The following is a 21,144-nucleotide window of genomic DNA, read 5'->3' as shown; positions in this document are numbered from 1 at the left end:
GTCGTCGCAAATGGCAAGATTTCATTTCTTTTGATGGCTGCATAGTATTCCATTGTGTATATATACCACATCTTCTTTATCCATTCGTCTGTAGATGGACATCTAGGTTCTTTCCATAGTTTGGCTATTGTAGACATTGCTGCTATAAACATTCGGGTGCACGTGCCCCTTCGGATCACTACGTTTGTATCTTTAGGGTAAATACCCAGCAGTGCAATTGCAGGGTCATAGGGTAGTTCTATTTTCAACATTTTGAGGAACCTCCATGCTGTTTTCCAGAGTGGTTGCACCAGCTTGCATTCCCACCAACAGTGTAGGAGGGTTCCCCTTTCTCCGCATCCTCGCCAGCATCTGTCATTTCCTGACTTGTTAATTTTAGCCATTCTGACTGGTGTGAGGTGATATCTCATGGTGGTTTTGATTTGTATTTCCCTGATGCCGAGTGATATGGAGCACTTTTTCATGTGTCTGTTGGCCATCTGGATGTCTTCTTTGCAGAAATGTCTGTTCATGTCCTCTGCCCATTTCTTGATTGGATTATTTGTTCTTTGGGTGTTGAGTTTGCTAAGTTCTTTATAGATTTTGGACACTAGCCCTTTATCTGATATGTCATTTGCAAATATCTTCTCCCATTCTGTCAGTTGTCTTTTGGTTTTGTTAACTGTTTCCTTTGCTGTGCAAAAGCTTTTGATCTTGATAAAATCCCAAAAGTTCATTTTTGCCCTTGCTTCCCTTGCCTTTGGTGATGTTCCTAGGAAGATGTTGCTGCGGCTGAGGTCGAAGAGGTTGTTGCCTGTGTTCTCCTCAAGGATTTTGATGGATTCCTTTCTCACATTGAGATCCTTCATCCATTTTGAGTCTATTTTCGTGTGTGGTGTAAGGAAATGATCCAATTTCATTTTTCTGCATGTGGCTGTCCAATTTTCCCAACACCATTTATTGAAGAGGCTGTCTTTTTTCCATTGGACATTCTTTCCTGCTTTGTCGAAGATGAGTTGACCATAGAGTTGAGGGTCCATTTCTGGGCTCTCTATTCTGTTCCATTGATCTATGTGTCTGGAACAGACAATTTTAATGATTAAAATAGATTATCTAAATCAACAGGTAGGAATAGGATGACTCAATCACAAGAGGGCTTGCAGCATTAGGCATGTGTATGAGATAGTTTGTGATAGTCTAGGGACTTCATTTCCAGTATGAAATATATAAATGGCTAAATATAATTTTTCTAAAATATTACTTCATTGGGCCAGTGGTAAGATATCATCTTGGCCTTTGTATTTTGGCTGGCTGACATTTTCTTCTTTCCCATGAAAAAAAAAGTAGAACTGACCTCATATAGAATTGAACAGAACGGAGTGTCATGCTGCCCCTCTCTGTTTATTAAGATAAACTTCTGATAAGATGGTTAAGCAGGAAGCTGGAATAATTCAGAGAAACTAAAGGCTACTTCTGGCTCTCACTATCTAGGACATATTATTTTACATTTAGAAATGTATTTTGAAGGTTCCTTTTTTTTTTTTTAAGTACAAGATGTACTGAGTTTTGAATGATACTTTAGGTTTCTTTTTAGTGGATATTGAATAAGTGTGAAAAAATGTCAATATTTTTATTTGTACTAACACTCTGAGGTCAGAGTAAACATTTAGTAATAAGAGAGAAACTATGCCACTTGGGTTCTGGAATGTTTGCAAAGAACATAGCAGAACACACTTGGAAGTATAATTATCATAATTTCCATTTATGAATAATTTTTATAGCATGTTGATTATTTCAGTCCAAGTTAATGAGATTAAATTTAACCTGTTTTTGGTAACTCCATATGTTGATTTTCTTATACTATCAAGTCTTTCACCTAGTTAACAAGTCCAAGTCAGGGAGCGATTTCACCTGTGACCCAGGATAAGATATTAAGAACTATGTTTCTGCTAAAAATCATGTTTGATTTTTTTCCCTACGTTAAATAATAAAACAGAAAGCCAATTCTTCTTAATAGGTATTTTTGTTAGTTAAAGCAAATTGTTAATTTAATTTAACCTAGGCTTAGGGAGTGGACTTATACTAGAGGAAGGAAAAACATTATCTATAACTTTTTAAAGTGTAGAAACCAAAATCTGAGCAAATATAATTTCTTTATTTTTATCCACATGGGTTTTCAATTAATAATATATGTACATTGAATGCAGATTAATTTTAACTATACTATTTTAAATCACAGATATTTTGCTTTTACTATGTTCTTTGAATTTTTATATATGTTAAAGAGTTGCATCCTTGTATGGAAATCTGAATTTTTTCCTCTTATTCCAGCTTTTCTGTGTGACTTGCCAATTGTCTGGTTTCAGTCAGAAGAGCTCTCTCAATGAAAATCAGTGTATTATTTGGTTATTTATAGCCCAGCCTAACTACAAGGTTTAAGCACCAAGAATCTAACAAAGTAGACTAATGAGGTTTCCAAGACAGTTTTGATATGGAAAAAAAGATTAGATATAGGTTCAACATAGACCTTTAAGTTGACATAGGAAATGAATTTAGAATCTTTTTGGTTTGCCCATAACCAATTACAGTGCAATTGATGTTAACAAATCTGACCTAACCGGATTTTAATCTATAACCTGGCAATATTTACCAATTTCACAGCTACAATTTTTAACTTAATATCTCTCAGGCAAACCAAAATAAAATAATACCATAATTTAATAAAGAACTAACTAGTTCAATTTAAAGTGGCATGGAAAAAAAAGAGATAATACTGTAAGGTAGAAAGTTATCAGCGTTAGCTTTGGAATCTAAAGCATTTCCAACAAAAACTCATTATAAAAAGTCTAAAAGTGGTTTCAAAAATTCCTCTAAAAGTGATCAAATTATTTAACAATAGAATTACCATTTTCCCCCCATCCCTGTCTTCATGTGACAAGCTGCTATTCCCTTTCATTTCTCAGGGGTTTTATTTATTGTATTTATTTTATTTATTTCATGTCACAGAGTATTTTAAAGGCAAATTCTCTTCCAGGATCAGAGTAGTAGGTAGGGGAATAATAACTCTGTTAATTGAAGTATGGAACTGGGAAGGGCAAGTACTTAAAAGCTATTTACACATTTTTGTTTCAATAAAAAGTATTGTTTTTATTAAAAACAAATTTGAAGCTACATGTGCATACATGCATACAGAATCATTTTCCTGCCTTAGGCTTGCATGCCAATTCATGGAAGTATAGACTATCTACAGATATAGAGTAAATTTTTCAGTTATCCAAGAACAAAATAACTTTCCAGAGGAGGGATTGGAGGGTGATTACCCACGGTGAAAAGCAGTCATAGAGGATTTGTGAAAGCAGTTTAAATTACTGTTAATCATCTGAAATACTTGTATATTAAGAGTTGTTCATTATGTAAAACTAACTGCTCAGTAGATAATAAACACTGCAGCATTCTACTTTGTGGGACCTTGAATTCCCTGGCCAATCAGTTATGTCATATATTGGAGAAATGTCCTCTTCCTCCACTCATGGTCCATCCTTAGCACCTAGAAACGGCTGGCCTCCCCAAAAGGCTGGAAAGCCCCAAGATTTGCAGTAGGACCAGAGGAGTTGAATATGCAGCTGCAGAAACATTTCCATCCAGTTCATCCCCTACATTAGAGACAAACTGACGAGAAGTAAAACATGCTAGAAAACAAACAATAAATAATAGATTTTAAAAGTAGACAATGACATTTTGCCTATTTCTTGCCAAACAGTATACATAATTTAAGTATATTTATGAACATAGATTTGTATGGCTTGCATGTTTAGTGTATGAAAACTTACAAACTATTGTTTTGAGTCTTTCAGATATAAAACAATAAGCCTGTTGTTTAATATAAGATGTACTTCACCTCAGTACGTGTGCATCGTGTAATTATTTTACACCACTTTGGCTTTATCTCTTATGCTTGTTACTTTTGTTCACGTTGAATTGGCATTGTGTGTTATTGCCATCCACACCCTCTTCACTACCATGCTTCTTACAGTCACATAAATAAATACTGATACCTAGATGCATTTATGTACAACCCTATACCTGGGAAGGAGTTTGAAAATAATTATGAAATGTTTAGCTGTCCTTCAAAAACTCCTTTTGCTTATATATTTGGAATGATGTTGAGAGAGTAATAAAAATTTAGGCAATTCAGATCATGTGTCCTGGAATGTTGAGTAGCACCTTTGAGAACGTTACAAGGGGACCTGAAAATAAGAATGGCAATCTTCCTCTCCCTGTCATCCTGTTATTATTATTCTAATGTATATTAACCTGTTGCTTTCTATAGCCACCACATAATAAATAGAAAACCATACACAGTTTTTTAAGGCAAAGTGTATGTTTTGTTCAAGGATAAGTTCCAGTCATCACTATTGTAAGCATGACGTATGAGAAAGCTGTGATAATAATGGGAAGCTATTAGGGGTAAACAGCAAGAATGGGAAGAAAAAAGGGGACCCCTCTGCACAGTGCGGGAGAAGGGATCCTTCAATGAGAGTGGAATTCATGATATACATAGTATGGCCCAGCTGTTTGGGAACATTAAAAATCCCTTCACTTAAGCTGTTGAAAGCTGCAAAAAAGACCAAATGTTTTCCATCTCAAAACACATTTTACTTAGCTGTGTTTTGAAAGCTGTTATCTAAACATTCAGGGAAAAAAAAATCAGCATATTCTAACATGATTTCTTCCTTGGGTGCAAATCAGCAGTTGTAATTTAATTTAGGAAAGAAAGTGAAAAAGGTAGAAGGAAAAGGCACATTTTATTCTCCTACCTTCTTGTTTATCTTTCCTTAAAGTATTTGAAGAACATAAAACAGGGAAATAAAAAAGTCACCAGCATAGTTTTGTTAACTTATCTCATGAACGTTAAACATTATGCCTCAAATTTCGTATGGTACATAAAGTGTTTCGCCCGGCAAGATCATGTATATAGCACTTCAAAAAAGCCAGTAGGACAGCCCACTAAATGTAATGGATGTGTAACAGCAGATCTTTAGATCTCTTGTATTTAGCATGACAACTTCGGGTTCTTTAGGTGCTTTAAACATGATATCTCAAACCCCGTATTTTTTTCCTAGTGATGAAAAACATAGACTAATTACAAACTTCTCGTATGCTATAGATGGCTTGACCATCCGGGGCAGTTGCAACATTTTGATTATACTGTATCTCCTTTGGTTACTGGGGTTAATCAGTTTTACAACTTCACTTTGTTTTCGTGATGCATTTTCATCTTATTTCTCACTGGAGTAAACGCTCACTGAGCACAGTCACAGTCTGAAAATGCGTTCTCTAATGGCACAGTAAACACTTCATTTCTATTACCGGAAGGTTTTAAGGTGAAATCTTAGCTGCTGTCTGATTGCATGCATCCATATATGTCTTCACTAAATTCTTGAAGAACTCTTGTTAAGCAGTTTCAGAAGATATCTTAAAACAGAGGACCTGATTCCTACTTTAAAACTTAATTCTGTAAACCAACTTATTTCCTGTCAAAACTTAAGCTGGCTATTATATAGAACAAACTTTTGTCAGAAAACTTTACTAAGAATCTGGCTTAGACAAGAATACAACAGGGGGTCCGTGCCTTGTACCTAGGATGCAGACCGCAAGTGGTTTTCGATGATAATAACACAAGGAAGTTTGAAGCAGTGTAAAGAATCAGATAAGGAAGCTGATAGCAAGGGCCAGCATTCTGGATTTAGGAGGAAACTGCCACTAATAACTCCAACCACCTTCCGTGGGCAAAGAGACATAATTATGGTTTAGTGACATAATGTTAAACATCAAATTTCATTGTTTTTACTAGCATCCCTATTATGCCAGATGCATGGTTGTGGACAGAAAAATAAGAAATTGTTTTGTTTTCTTTTACTTTTACCTTTATGTTTTTACACAAATCTAAGTGACAAACGTAAGATGAGGATAGGTAGGTAATACGCTTTCTGAGGTCACTTTTGAGAACCTTAGTGGATTAAAATTTTACTTCTAAGAAGTGCCTCTCTGTCTCGAGTACTGAATTTCTTTTTCATGTGTTTTTTCCTAATGGATACAGTTAAAGTATGTTCATCAATGAGAGAGTAATTGAAAAAAATGGGATGATGCCATAAACCAAGCATTGGTACAAATTTGTCCTTACTCTGATTATGATTGAGCCTTAGGAACATTATGTCCCTTCTCTGGCCTCCGTGTTCACACTTGCAGAATGACTGCATTAATTACTTACATGCTCTATAGATTCACTGCTGTCTCCAGAGTTTATAGTGGTCTTGAAAATGCCCCTTGTGGGCTCTTTCTTCATTTGTCTAATATGCTTTGTTAAACCGAGGTTAGCATCCCTTAGGCTCCCCGTCAGTCAGTGGTTGGCTCAGAGTGACCCTGAATTTCAACTCCCAATATCAGACAGATGACTTCTTTGGCAAATTAGGAGACCAATCTTTCAGGTCTTTATGTCTGAGGTAGTGCAGTCTGGGGAAGAGGTTATAGCAGAATATACAGTCATTATTGATCAGGGTTTGATTCCCGTCTTTAATACTTAACAGTTGTGTGACTTAGGGCAAGTAATTTACTCAATCTTATTGAGTTCAGTTTTGTCATCTATAAAACAAGGATAATAATCACTTATAGCCTGTTAGTTATTAAATGAAATGATGCATAATAAGCACTCAACATAGAAGAGGGACTTAATACATGATTGTATTATGATTATTATATGTCTTACCATCTTATCATTATCTCTTGCTTCTGCGACTTCAGTAGCTTGCTAATTGGTCACCTGGCATCCACTTGCTGCACCCCAGTTCATTTGTCACATTGTTGCCGTTGGAGGTTTAAAGATGAGAATTTGTCAAAGATCATGTCTGATTTCTTCCCAGAATGAATGAATAAATGAGTAAAATTAACTAGACTGACTGATGTCAGAAAAAAAAAATATTTAAAGACACTTGCTTTAAAAGAAATGATGGATATTGGGGGCCTGGGTGGCTCAGTTGGTTGAGTATCCAACTCTTGGTGTTGGCGCGGGTCATGATCTTAGGGTCCTGAGATTGAGCCCTGTGTGGGGCTCCGTATTCAGCAGGGAATCTGCTTGAAAGATTCACTCCATCTGCCCTTTCCTCTTCTCTCTCTTTCTCTAATAAATCAGTAAGTCTTAAAGATTTATAATAAAAAACAATTTACAAAAAAGTTAAATCCATGGTTTGTTTTTAAAGGGATCACAACACAAACACACACACACACACACACACACACACAAAACAGCAATGAGCATATGTATTTAGGCATTACGCTTATAATTTGGAAGTGTTTCATGATTTTTGTTATTGTTATAATTACTATTGCAAATAGGTTGACTATGACATAGACTGCATCTTTCATTGTTCAAGAATATGGGAAACCCCATTCTCTGAAATCAGATATGTCTAGCTTACCTACAAAGCATTATACCTGGATATGTACTTTAAGGATGTTATCAGTTATTCTTAGGTTAATAAAAAATTACCCTAGAAATTTCATGAGTCATCTATTGCTTTTAGATTTTTACCAGAACAATTATTTTTCAATGTTACTCTAATTTATGTTAACAGATTCACCCAGCACTGAGCATAAATCTGCCTGGTACATTTGAATCCATCAAGAAAATTAATCTTCGCTTAAAGCACACACATGAGTATACACATACCTAAGATACTATAATCATATTTTAAAAATGTATAGGGATGATTTTATACACCTGAGGAACAATAGAGATTCTGGGTTTTATCAAAGCAATGAAGCAAACATTGAAAATACATTTAGCTTATGTCCGGCACATAGTAAAATCCCCAGAAATACTCTTTTCCACTTTTGGCCAGACTTTGAATGAGTTCAAGTCTCACTTGTCCCATAAAGCTTCTCTCGCATGCCAGCCTTCACACATCTCTCTCCTGTCTGAATCTCTGTAGCACTTATCATTTGAACCACATAATTTAGTACTTAATGACTTACAATCTTGTGCTATTTGCTGTTCTTTCAAGTAGCTTAGTCTTGTCTCTCTAGATAGATTGCATGGGCCTGAACAGCAGGGACAGTGGTTTATATTAATTTTTTATTTCCTTTGGTTTCTAAACCTTACCCTGCAGCATGTTTAGCTTGGTTGTTTTCAACTGTGAATCAAGAGCCAAGGCATTGGAGAGCATGGTTTGTGATAGAGGAGACATTCCAGAGTTATTCTGAAACCCAAGAGTTCATGCAAAATGTGTGTGTGTGTGTGTGTGTGTGTGTGTACATGTGGTCTTTTGTATGCATACAGCAATTAGAAAAAGAACTTCAAATTAGACATAGACTTCCTAACTTAGAGATTGTGATTTATTCCCACATTCAAAAAAGGAAGTTGTAGACTGCTATGTACAATATAACTCTATTTTGGTAAAAACAAATATAGAAATTTTTATAGAATATAGAAATATATATATTTCTTTGTTTTGTGTGAGCAAAGAATACCACAAGAAAAACAAACTGGACTGAATATTGATTGCCTCTGAAAAGTCAAACACCTTTGTGTTGTGTTGTTTGATTAGCAAAACAAACATATATTATTTTTGTAATTTGAAAAACTTCAAAGAAAATGTTTAAAAATGAAAACCACAAAGGAAATATCAAAGTGAAGTGGAGTGATATTTAACAGATTTTCTGGAAGAGAAAAAAAAAAAATATATATATATATATATAAATCCAGCCTCTTTGCTGAGATAGGTGGAGAACCACTAGCGCTATGGGAAAAGCATTTGCTAAGAATCAAAAAGTTCTGTTTTCTAGCCACAGGGCCAGCACTTACTAGCATTGGGACCTCGGGCAAGTTCTCTAATGTCTGCATCTCCTTTCTCAGTTTTATTATGGTGATAATTTTACTTGTCATGCCCTTTCATGGTTTTGTAACCTTAGTGACTTAATTAATTTAAGTGGAAAGTATATCCCTTGGAAAGGATAATGGGTATCCCTAGTATGCTCTGTGTCCCATCTGATATAGTTTGCTTGGTACTTAGGCAAACCTGGCAATCTCTCTGGGAGCCTCTGGGAATGGCAGCCAGCAGCCACTTCATCAGAAGTGGTTGTAGCTCCTAGGAGAGGTCCTGCTACCTCGGGCAAGGGGCAAGGTCCTAGTCCATGAGGAGGGCGGAAGGGGAGAGAAAGAAATTGCTAGTGTTCTTTTTCATTGATGCATTTGATACTGATATGTTTGTATTGCCTTTCTCCTAGCTTTGGGCTGGAACTGGGGGCAACTCCTGGTAAACAGCTTAGCAAGACACTTCTTTGTTCAAAGATTAACATCTTAGTCCTTTTATAAAGATAACAAAAATCAGTCTGAATTTGCAAAGCAGCTAACCCTCCTCTGGTACATGTTCCCAAACCATGATGTTGTATGTGATGGCTCTGGAGACAGAACACAAAACTTTCCGAAATCTTGCCATAATGTCACCACTCTGAAACTTGTCGTGACTGCCTTTTTCTGTTTTCAATCCAATATAGCCTAAAGTCCAATAGTCTTTGGAAAGCATTCCATAATTAGGCCTTATCAAGTCTTAGTCACTAATGCTTCTTAATTTTATGGCTTCTAGAGAGTACTAATGAAAATATTGAGCAATAGTTCATGAGCAGAAATGGAAGTGGGTATAGTTAGATGAGAGCGTGAAAGCGTCCCTTTGGAGCTACAGCCCACTGGGGCCAAGTGCAGGCTGAGGGTGCTCCTTCACAGGGCTTAATGCCCTGATGACTGAAGGTCAGGCCACTGAATTCTCCATATCCACCAAAGAGCTTTGGCTGCTGTATTTTGTATCTGTTGCTGCATAATAAGTTACTCCCAAACTTCGTGGCTCAAAACAATACTAAACAGTCATGATTTTCAGTTCCTATGGTTTAGGACATCAAAAGCCGCTTAGCTAGCTGGGTGGTTCTGGCCCAGGGTCTCATCAGGTTGCAGTGAAGATGGTGGCTGCGGTCATCTGAAGATCTGACCAGCTTTGGAGATACATTTCCGATGGCCTCTCACTCACATTTGCGGCCTCAGCCAACAGAACAGATTTTCATGCCGCAGATGGCACTCCCTCGACTCTGATGCTCTGCATTTCACACCAGCGTCTCACTCTGCATATCTTCTTTCCTTTCTCTCCAATGCTTCATGTCCCATTTCCCCCACATTTTGAAGAATTGTTTTGTTCAATAGCTTAGTTCAACTTATGACTGAACTATAATTCAAACTTATTCCTGTTCAAGGTTTACTATAAAAACATGTGTGACTTCCAGTAGAATCATGAAGACTCCTGTTTCTCTTCATGTGCCTTCTTTCACCTATCTCCAAGACACTCTTCTCTTAGGAAATACTTCTCCTCACTAGTATTGGGAAGCTTAATTTAATGTTAGGGACCATAATGAGTGTTTATTCGTATTGCTTCTTTTGGTTATTCTTTGGTGCTCTGTGTTTCCATTTCTGTTTCTCTGAAACAACCTCTACCTGAGTGGCAAAAAATAGGAGAAGAAACGTTTGTCTTAGAATGTGAGGATGTCTGAGAAGAAGAAACCATAGAAAGCATTTATATAGAGGATAACTATTTTATAATTAGGACTCCTTTTAATGATAGCTAATGTTTATTAGGTGCTTACATGCTATGTGCTGAGCTAAGTGCTATGCGTGGATTATTTTATTTCATCCTCTCAATAGCCCTATGAGATACTATTATTATCTTCATTTACAGATGAGGAAGCTGAGACACATGTCACTTGCCTAGCACATAGTGAAGCTGTGATTTAAATCTAGTCTGCAGTTTTATTTTATTTTTTTTAAAGATTTTATTTATTTATTTGACAGACAGAGATCACAAGTAGGCAGAAAGGCAGGCAGAGAGAGAGGAGGAAGCAGGCTCCCTGCTGAGCAGAGAGCCTGATGCGGGGCTCGATCCCAGGACCCTGAGATCATGACCTGAGCCGAAGGCAGAGGCTTTAACCCACTGAGCCACCCAGGTGCCCCTAGTCTGCAGTTTTAATCACTACACTGTCTTTCCTCCTCATGAGTCTCTGCTATGCACCAGGCATTATGCTAAGTAATTTTTTTAAGATTTTATTTATTTTTTTGAGAGAGAGAGCAAGAGCATGAGCCAGGGGAGGGTGTGTGGGAGAGGAGAGAAAGAGGGAGAGGGAGAGAGAAACCTAAGCCAACTCTGCACTAAGCATGGAGCCCAACGTGGGGCTCAGTCTCACAACCCTGAGATCAGACCTGAGCCGAAAGCAAGAGTCAGATGCCCAAGCAACTATGCCTCCCAGGTGCCCCAATATACTAAGTTCTTTATATACATTATCTCCAGTTTAATCCTGATAACCTATGATATAGGGGCCATTATTATAATTTTAAAGACTGCATCAAGAAGTTTAAGCAACTGTCTCAGTATCATATACCTAGATGAAGAGTCCATCACAGCCTCCCACATCAGAGTGCTACAGCTTAGTCGGAAACCATAGATGAGACTGAGGGCTCATGAGCCCGAGTGAGCTCGGGTTCACAGGGAGGGAGCCTGTGGTCTACTGAGCCCTGGGAAGAAGATCTTCTTGCTTCATTCGGGCAGCTTACCGCATTCAGTCCATCACCTTCCCTACTAAAGGATACAAGAGGCAGGTTATTTGCAAAAACAGACTGTTAACAACACATCCTGGATGTGAGTGATTTGACAGCTGGGTCATGTGAATCCTGCAGGATCCACCATATCACCTGGACAACATTAAGCAAAATCTGGTGGGACAGGGAAGAATTAGGAAAGAAATGTTGCATTGCCCTCCCCAAATACCGTGGATAGAGGATACATTCATTTATTTGTCTTGATTACCTCTTTTGTCACTGCTATGAAATATTTTTTAAAACCTAAACCAAATTCAATCAGTTTACATTTTATTGAGGGCTTACATTCTGCAGTGAGCAAGTAATTGGAAATCAGGTGTAATCCAAATTTCCCTTGCTCAGCCCTTAAACCACCAGTGTTGATATGAGTCACCTTGGCTTTGGTTGAGTGTCAGAGAAGGTGATGTATAGTATTTGCATTCAGATACTGCATGGTGTGAGAAGTGCATATCTCTAAATGTGAGAGTTACACACTCAACACAACAAGATATTCATCACAAAAGGCATTTGATGCCTGATTCCTACTGGGAGAACAGATGATTCATGTCTCCACCTCATTCTCTTTTCTGGATAAAAGATCATTCAGTCTTTCTCTCTCTCTCTCTCTCTCAAAACCCCTTCTTCTCTCTCTTCCTCTTCCCTTTCTTTCTCTTCACAGTAGTTGAACATCAGTAACTTGAATATGTATATGTTACAACATCACGATACTTTCCCAAGATTAAAATTAAGCAAAATATATTTTGTAAAGACTTCAAATGACTTTCCTGAAATAGTTCAGAATTGATTACGAAGGAGATATGCATAGGAAATGATACACATTTATTATGATACTTTCTGCAGAAACAACAAAACCCACAAAATTAATATAAACACATTACATAGCCAGAGTATTTAGTGAATCATTTCAATTTGGTTCATCTACCCATATTTTTGAGGACATATGAACTTTGCTAGCTTCTTGTAAGAGTGGAAGTGGGGCAGAGAAATATAAAAGTGTATAAGATGCAATGTGGTATTACACAAAAGCATGAGTTTAAAATTTAAAATCTGTAGTCATTTCAATCTTACCTTCCTAGGCTCATAATTTCAATTTTCTCCATCTTATGACTGGGTTCCATGTTTTATTTGTAGATTTATAGTCCAGATCATATGGGGATAGAAATTATGTGTGAATCAGTGTGCATACTTTTCTTTCCTCTTTAAGTATTTCCATTCACGTCCTTTCTGGCATTCTCCATTCTAGTTGTAGGGCACTGCATTAGCAAGCCTGGATTTGTTTTCCAGCCAAGAACTACATATCAAAACACAAATACCTTTGAGAATCTGCATCTTGGAAGTTGACTAGTACTTAATTCTGGAGTTTATAGACAGGCTATATTAGGATTTTATTTGATGCTGAAGATTGACTCAACAAAATTTACAGAAGATATTTTTAAAACCACGGCTGAAATCAATGTCCATATATTCATACTGATACTGGGATTTTATTGGTACTTTAACCAACTGTTGGAATATTTTGACATTTTACCTTTGATATGTTTCAAAAGAGATGTGACACCCATTCAGTGAATTGTAAGCCCAACACACTTTCTAGGCTCTTTTAATTTTTTTTATTGTTAAAGTGTCTGGCTGTGGCCATTGATGTAATAAAATGGAATTTTAGAATTTCCAACATATAGAAAAGACAAATGTTTCACTAAATCATTGATAAGAACTTAGCCTATTGTTTCTTAATAATTCTGTAACAAACATGTCATAAAATCAGCACATACTGTCAAAGGTTTGGAGTGGAGTGTTAATTCTGGGGCCAGAACTCCCTGTTCAGTGTATGCCTCTCTAGTTAGAAAGCAAGCATTTCCAATAGATGACAAACTAATCATAGTCATTAGCATTCTTTACAAAGAAGATTGTGTGGTCGCTCCTGTGAAATGTTCTGTTCCTCAGGATGATGAGTTAATTCATCTGGAACAACGTTAGTTCATCAAGGTTTGTGGTTTATCTAAAGATCAAATTCCAGTAATTTTCTATGCCATCTGATTTAATGTCCACTTAGTTTAGTGGCTAGGCAGCCATCTGCAGGCACAACACATGAATCCAATATCAAAAACTAGAAAAAAGGCAAATTCTTAAAACATTAATTCACAGATTCTTAGACTGAGATTGACTTGCTGCTTTTTTTGTTTCCCCCTCCTGGGGAAGTACAGATCTAGATAATGCCAAATCTTATTAAGAAAAGCCTAAATAATGTAAAACATTGTGTGTAAATATGCCCATAGTAAAATCTATGCTTGAGGAGAGCTTGTAATGGAAGAGGATAGGAAGGAGTGGGTTGATTTCAAAATGAGATTACACACATTCCTTTGGAAGGCTCTCAGTACCATACTCTCAAATACAATTAGAGCAGTTCACAGGGCGAGGATCAATTGGCTAGAGTTTACTGATAACCTACTTCTCTTGTGAGCTTGATAGACTTTTCAGATGCTTTCAATTTGAATGAAAAGTTGAGCCTTGGTTTTTGTGTCTATTCCTCTATTACAATTTTGAAGTAACATTTTTGATCAAGAGTTAAAAATAGTCAACAGATAGAAAAAATATTTAGAAGAATACGTTTATACTTTGCTGAAACAGATGCAAAGTAACATAAAATTATTTCCCTTACGTGTCCCAGTGGAAAGGGCAAGGGGCTTTCTATTCGTGTTTAAGTATTTTTGTTGATGCCCCATTAAACAAGTCAAAAGGTTTCTTTACTGAAGCTTTTAGAGTCTTAGAGCATTTACCATGTTGGTGTTCATTGTGAAGCCCCAATGGGAGTTATCACCTTATTTAACCATAGAACACATTTCCAGGGAGTACCTGTTAACCAGTCACTGATTAGAAAATGCTGGTGTGTAGGGTGTTTCTTGCCATTAAACAGCCTATAGATAGATTGGCAAATAACAAAAATATTCCAAATGACCCTAAATATGAGGACTGACCAGTGAATGATTTTAATAATGAGTACTGTAAGAATTTCAAGGAAGGGTGTCTAGAGTGCTGTGTATGAGCTTGACAAATAGAATTATTATTGCTATTGTTTCATCTCCTGAATGCTGTGACTATCAAAGAAACATGAAGAGCCCACATGAACACAGTTAAAGGACCAAATGATTCTGCTTACATCCTTAGCTTTAACCAGAGCTGAAGATTTGTTTAGAGGGAATAATCAGGAAATGGGCCTAGAAAGATAAATTTGAACCAAATTAGAGAGGAGATTGTATTTGGGATTAGGGGCTTTATTCTCTAGCAGAATAGGGTCCATTGGAATCTTTATTAGCATGTTTTTTCTTTGTTTTCTACCTTTTTTGTTTTTAAAGGTAGAACATTTTTATAACTTCATTATTCCAGGAAGGCGTATTTTTGGTATAAAGATGTCACAAAATTCAGGCCTACAATGACAAGGGCCTCCAGCAGGCCAGTGCCAGTGGGAAGGTGAAGGGCCCATGGAAACAACTGAACAGACTGGCCAAGCCAATGACTGTTTACTGGGGATAAGGGAAAGGAAAAAGTCCAAGATGTTGTCCAGGTTGGCACTCAGGTAAAGGGCAGATGGTACAGAAACAGACATCTGAGTGATGGGGAGCAATGAAGTAGGTGAAATAGCAGTGGTAGGAATTTCTATCTTAAAGTTCCCTAAAAGAGACTTATCAGTTCATCAGTTGATTCCCATGGGGAACAATGTTAAGTAGTCCCGTTGTCTTGGATAGTAAATGTAGCAATTCCTCATACATCTAGCTATGCTTAATTCACACTTGCAAGGAAAGTTTAGAGGTGGTTTCAGCCCATTATGAAAAGAAGCTGCTGAAGATGTCAGCATGAATAAAACTTGATTCCATCTTGATGAATCTTATAATGACCCTTCAGGAGGGTTTTTGATGATTTTAATAATGAACACTGAGGAACATTATAGATACTACTGTAAGGTAAGATAGAACTGGATATAAACCAGGAAGGAAGCACAGATGATTTGGGGTGAATGATGAAAAGGTCAAACTTGGTTGGTGGGAATCACAGGGCATAAAATGGAGGGGTCCTTTGGGCAGATAAGGTTTTATCCAAGACAATCAAAGCAAAATGACTTGTAGGCTGAGGAAGGTAATGATTATAATAACAATTATTTCAGTAATATCAATAATAATAACTATTTTTATTGACCATATGCTAGGCACCATGCATGATTCTAAGTGATTTTCATATATGGCTTTATATAATTTTCAAAAATGGGATGAGTTTATACTGCATTAGACAACTGAAACCCACTGAAGAATTTTAAACAGGGGAGTGATTAATAGCTGATACTTGGGAAGATGAACAGCGTTGAGCATAAACTGGTGGGAAGATAAGCTGTGGTCAGACGATCTTTTAGGAGGTCATTGCAGTAATTCAGACAAGAGCTAACAGGCATTCAAGCTGGGCTTCCAAGCTAGGTGGGAATGAAAATCAAGAAAGGTCCTGGTATATTTTTTCAGCAAACATCTACTGAATACCTACTGTATGCCTGGTGTTGAGTTAGGCTCTGGGCAATAGATGCAAATAGGATAGGCCCAATCTTTGCTATTCTGGCACTCAGAGGACACAGGAGAGAATAAATTTCCTGGCCTTGGTAATAAACATTCCTAAAACTAATCTAGATGTGTGTGCGTTTGGGTGTGTGTACGTGTGCGTGTGGCTGCCTAACCTGGTCTTTAGGGATCTTGAATCTCAATGGCATTTTCCCTCTGCCTCAGAGCTCTCTCCCTGATTGGCAGAGAATACAGTGGGGGAGCAGGGGGGTGGGGGTGGAGAACGAACTCAGCTGCAAGCCAAACAGAGACAGACATCTTTGGGGGTACCACAGCTTGAGAGAGGAAAAACATTTTTCTTCAAATTCTTCTGTTCCGTAGGTCAGGGTAAGGATTAGGGCAACTGGCATTGAAATGGAAGAAAGAGGATAGAAAAATACTTATATTTTGCCATTCCTCAGAATACAGATTAGACTGTTTTCCTCACTGCATGTGTATGTAAGTCTATTCCAACCCAGTATCCCAACACCAATACTGCAAAACGTATAGTATTTTGACTTGTTCCCATGAACTCAGAGTAGTTCACACTCACATTACCCAGTTTATTTTCCCAACACTCCTATTGGGCTGATATTATGAAACTTTCATGGAAACCAACCAAAGGTTAAGTGACTTACCCACAGACACATAGCTATGAGTGGAGAAAGGAGTAGACAATGTCTTCCAACTCACTTTCCCCACAAAATTGTGAGTCTAAAAGCACATTGGAATGGTGTTCTTATAGCCTCAGGGAAGAAGCTGACCCTAAAGTTATTGTGTAATGTGCTAAATAATGTCTTGAAAGATTGAATTAATTAAAATTAATAAAATAATTAAAAGAAGTAAATTCTTAAAAGAGTTGAGGTTAAGGCTAAGAGCATTTCATTCTTTGAGCTAAAGTTAGGAAGAATGAGGGATTTGGCTTTTTGAGACTAATTATAATCATGATCCAAGTTATTGTCTATAAAAAGAAAATATAATAGTAATTTTTCACTCAGTGATCTACAATGCTTATTTTCCGAACAACCAGATTGATGTGTTTTATGTTCCTTGGTGAATATCTGTTTTTCAGTTTTTGTGAATGTTTATTTGTTCATCATTTTTAAGGCATATTTCAATATATACACATCAGATCATTAACCATTTCTTTTTTGGGTGGATAAAGAAGAGAAAAATAGTGGTGTTTTGTCTCTCTCTCTACCAAAATTTTACTATATTTTATTCAAGTTTTTATAACAGTGTTTTCATTTAAACTTGGTATAAATTTTTTGTTGTTGTGCTTTACACACAAAATAACCACTCAGCGTAATAGCTTAGGCCTGAAATACATCAAAATAGCCCAACAAAAAATATTTTAAATATGGCAGTCTTAATTGGAGTTTAGGAAATAAATCTCTGACTATAGTAATTTATTCACTAGAGCTGTTGTCTCAGCAAAGTATTTCATCTTAGTTTCCAAAGAGCTGCTAGTCATTACTAAATATATTTAAAGTCAAAGCAAAAAAAAAAAAAAAAAAAAAAAAAAAAAGAAAGAAAGAAAGAAAAAGAAATTCACTTTCCTTCTGGCCAAATATACTATAAAACACTCAACTGGTAAGCAAGTCATCTGCAATTTTTTTTCTTTTAAAGATCAGATAGGTGATAATGCTCGTGTAGTTAATTTATAAAATAAGAAGTATTCACTGGGGAAACTTTTATATAACAGTATCTGTTATGAAGGATCCCATGCTGTAGGGACAATAACAGGGTGCTAATTCTGAACGCACACAGTGCCGTCCTACAAAGACATCAAGATTTGTAGGAAATCAACCCTCCAGCAGTCCTGGCAAGCCAGACTGACCCCAGCAAATGAAAATAATCAAAAGTAATTAGAAGCGTGCTGGACTACTCCTCGGAGAGCCAAGCGGGAGAGTAAACATGCCTGAATCCTCGAGCCACTGCAAAGGCCCATGTCTGAGCTGTTAGGTGCCCTGACCTTGTCCACATAAAGATGTGATTTATGAAGTGCAGGGCACAGCAGCAGGGCTTCTGTCTTCTCCTGGAGAACCAAATTACTGAGGTGGAGATTAACATGCTTTCAGTAGGGCCCATTTCCAGACCAAGGGAAATTTTTTATTTACATTTTTTTTTTAACCTTTAATTTCCTTTTTTCTTTTCCTTTTTTTTCCCAACAGTTTCTTCCCCCACACCCATAGATTTAAAAAAAAAAAAAAAAAAAAAAAAAGTCCATCAAGTGAGACCAGAAATATCTTTCCTGAACAGGGATGATATATGTTGGTGATTATAGACATTCAGAACGCTTTTTGTTTGTAAATTTATTGTGCTAGATTGTTTTGTTGGGGTCTACCTACCCAGGACCACAGAATTCACCTTCAAATTTAGGAGGCCCATCTGTGAGATACTTCCTTGATTAAAACATATAAACTAAAACTAAACAAAATATTACCTTTGATTCCATGGCTTTCTGATCTAGTTTCTCTTGCTAGATGTTATGCTTCATTACAAAGCTTACTCTTCAGGTAAAAGGATTTGGAAGAAGAACTTGTAGGTGGTCAAGAATTTGGAGGGAAAGAAGAGAGACAAATTGGAGTTTCTGTATTGGGAAAAATATTTATATGAGAATCAGTGGGGAGTCTCTTGAATCCTAAAGACATGTATTTTTCTTATCTTTGTCTCAGTTAAGTCAAATTTTACAAAATCCTATTCCCATGTGGAAAAGGAAGCATTGATTTTCTTTTAAAACACACATCAATATCTATACATGAAGCTAATTTAATTAGCAGGCAGTTATTGTTCGGCCAAATGTCAATTTCTCAGATTATTTCATGCTTCTTGATGTGAACTGTATGAAACAAGATTTAACAGGATCTCCATGAATGAAACTGCACTTGAGAAATGTAAAAATGCACTTGTATGTTCTTGAAAAGCTACAAAAAAAAAAAAAAGTGTTAAAACAAAAATGTCAGGCTTGGACTTCAGTGTATATTTAGCCACCTCGAGAAACCCAAAGCTGTGGAATTAAGGGAACTCTACTTAGGCTGAGGTTATAAAGTGCCTTCCTCTATAAACTAAAAACATAATGTCAGGGTGAATGGGAGCATACTTTATTAACTTTATGGTATTGAAAACTGCCAGCAAGTTGTCTTGTTTTTAAATATTGTCCTCTGCAGAGTGTTACAGGGCTGTTTGTCCACAGGAAGCCTATTAAAACTGGACAGTGCAGTTATTTCATCTGGCTTTGGCTGGACTGCTTTTCTTTCCTTTAATGATGTGCTGGAATGTACCATGCCCATAGGGTCTCCATTAGCAGAACTTTTACTTCTGGGACAACCATGAAGTTTAAGGCTTAAAAGAGGCATCAGCTTACAGTCTTGTGGGAATCACTTGAATACTGGAGCACTAACTTCTTACTGCTTTAACTAATATATTGACTTATTTTAAATAAACAGTTACACAATGAAGGCAGAGCCAGTGGCCTTATTGGAAATCTTTGAGCGTTTTAAAGATTCTGCAATCCACGCAGATGGGGGAGGAAGGAAGGGGCCTGAGGAGGGTTTATGCCCTTTTCAAACCAGGAAGAAAACACATTAACCTCTCCCACCTCAGCCCTGCCATCAGCCAAAGGGGGATCTTTACAGCTCCCAGAAAATCTATCAACTCACACTTGAACCTCATATTTTCCAGTGCCTTTTTCCTGGTAAACAACAATTAACAGAATGAGACAGGAAAAAACAACATTTTAATTCCTTTTGGGGAAAAAAATGTTTTAAAAGTATGATTCTCTTTTTAAACTTTGCTGATGAATCACTCTATTTTCTGCTTTCCCCAGAGCTATACATTTGTTCTAGCACATTCTTCCACTCCATTCCCTTAATATTTAGATCATTTGTCCTGATACATGTTTGCAAATTAAAGTTGGTTTGAGATTATAGTAAAACCATTATTTTTAATAGCCCATTTCAAGGGCAGCGCTAAACACTGCAGAACACGCATGTTACTGATTACTGCTGAGCAGACAGCGGCTTTTGCAGATTAATTTGTAACCGGGAACTACTGTAAACAGATTTCACCAGAAATCCCAAGGAATAAAGGGAATTGGTGGTGGTATTTGGCTCCTTGTATTTATTTATTGTTTTAGAAACCTCCTGATGGAAAGCAAGTTAACCAGGGAGAAAAAACAAGCCCCTTGCAGCAGTCTTCTCCAGCCCTCTGTCTCCTCTTCTGTTTCACTTTTGGTGGGAGGAGGTGGGTCAGGGTCTTCTCCTAAGGGGTTCCTGAAACAGCAAGAGGCTCCTTCCATGAGAAATGAGGCCCATTTCACGACCCAGGGATTTCAGGACCCAACTTTTAAACTTCCAGCTGTGTCGTCCGGAAAAAGTGAGGGGACTCTGTCTTTACACGAAGTTATTATATAATCAAACAAGAGAGGGGGCGCGGAGAGGGAGAGCTAGGGAGAGAGATTAATATTTAGTGTTTGCCCGGGTCCTTCTGATGATTTCCTTTAGCCTTTCTCACAAGTTATTCAGTAGAGAGCAAGACTGATGACGATATTAATAAAATAATAATGATGAGGCTAAATAATCCCCATCTCTCTATATAAATCTTCCAAGGTTTCAGAGAGAAGGCGTTTACTCATTTGGCTCTGTTCGGAGAAGAGAATGTCTTACGTACAGCGAGCCCTTGCTCAGGCGGGTGTCTGCGTTGTCTGGACTGCGGGGTGCACTCGGCCAGGAGCTCGGGAAACGCGGGCGGGCCCACGCGCTAGGCGCAGGGCAAAGCCGGAGGGTCGCGCCTTGCGGGCGGTAGCCGGTTCACCTGGGCGGTTGGAGCCGAAGCCGCAGTCTCAGCGCCTTAATTCGGGGCGCAACGCCATCTACCGGCCTCCTGCCGCATCTGCAA

The 21,144-nt window shown here is 37.4% G+C and overlaps 1 protein-coding gene and 2 long non-coding RNA genes across 18 annotated transcripts in view; 2 read left to right on the top strand and 1 right to left on the bottom strand.

Moving 5' to 3' along the window:
* LOC125100105 (uncharacterized) overlaps window positions 1-6,881 on the top strand; it is a 24,892-nt gene extending 18,011 nt beyond the window's left edge. Inside the window, exon 3 of the long non-coding RNA XR_007127443.1 lies at window positions 6,781-6,881. This is a non-coding gene — a long non-coding RNA (uncharacterized LOC125100105). The remainder of the gene's footprint in view (window positions 1-6,780) is intronic.
* Window positions 1-21,144, top strand: part of MECOM (MDS1 and EVI1 complex locus) — a 548,915-nt gene that overhangs the window by 461,470 nt on the left and 66,301 nt on the right. Inside the window, exon 1 of one of the 15 annotated variants that reach the window (XM_047729936.1) lies at window positions 21,045-21,140. The exons of 13 other annotated variants lie outside the window; for them this stretch is intronic. The gene's annotated coding sequence lies outside the window, so the exon portion shown is untranslated. Of the gene's footprint in view, window positions 1-21,044 lie in introns of those variants that run through there. One more of the 15 variants, XM_047729959.1, reaches the window with a different exon arrangement.
* On the bottom strand, window positions 3,170-21,076 carry LOC125100110 (uncharacterized). Of its 2 annotated transcripts, none has more exons than XR_007127445.1 (5): window positions 20,913-21,076; window positions 18,692-18,758; window positions 11,452-11,648; window positions 6,746-6,891; window positions 3,170-3,648 (listed from the first exon to the last, which is right to left on the bottom strand). It is a non-coding gene; the product is annotated as an uncharacterized LOC125100110 (long non-coding RNA). The 2 variants fall into 2 exon arrangements; XR_007127444.1 differs by having other exon boundaries at window positions 3,170-3,632.

The sequence above is a fragment of the Lutra lutra genome, chromosome 1, assembly GCF_902655055.1.
Source record: "Lutra lutra chromosome 1, mLutLut1.2, whole genome shotgun sequence".
NCBI lineage: Eukaryota > Metazoa > Chordata > Mammalia > Carnivora > Mustelidae > Lutra > Lutra lutra.
The sequence above is the reverse complement of the archived record's forward strand: the minus strand, read 5'-3'. Positions and strand labels throughout refer to the sequence as shown.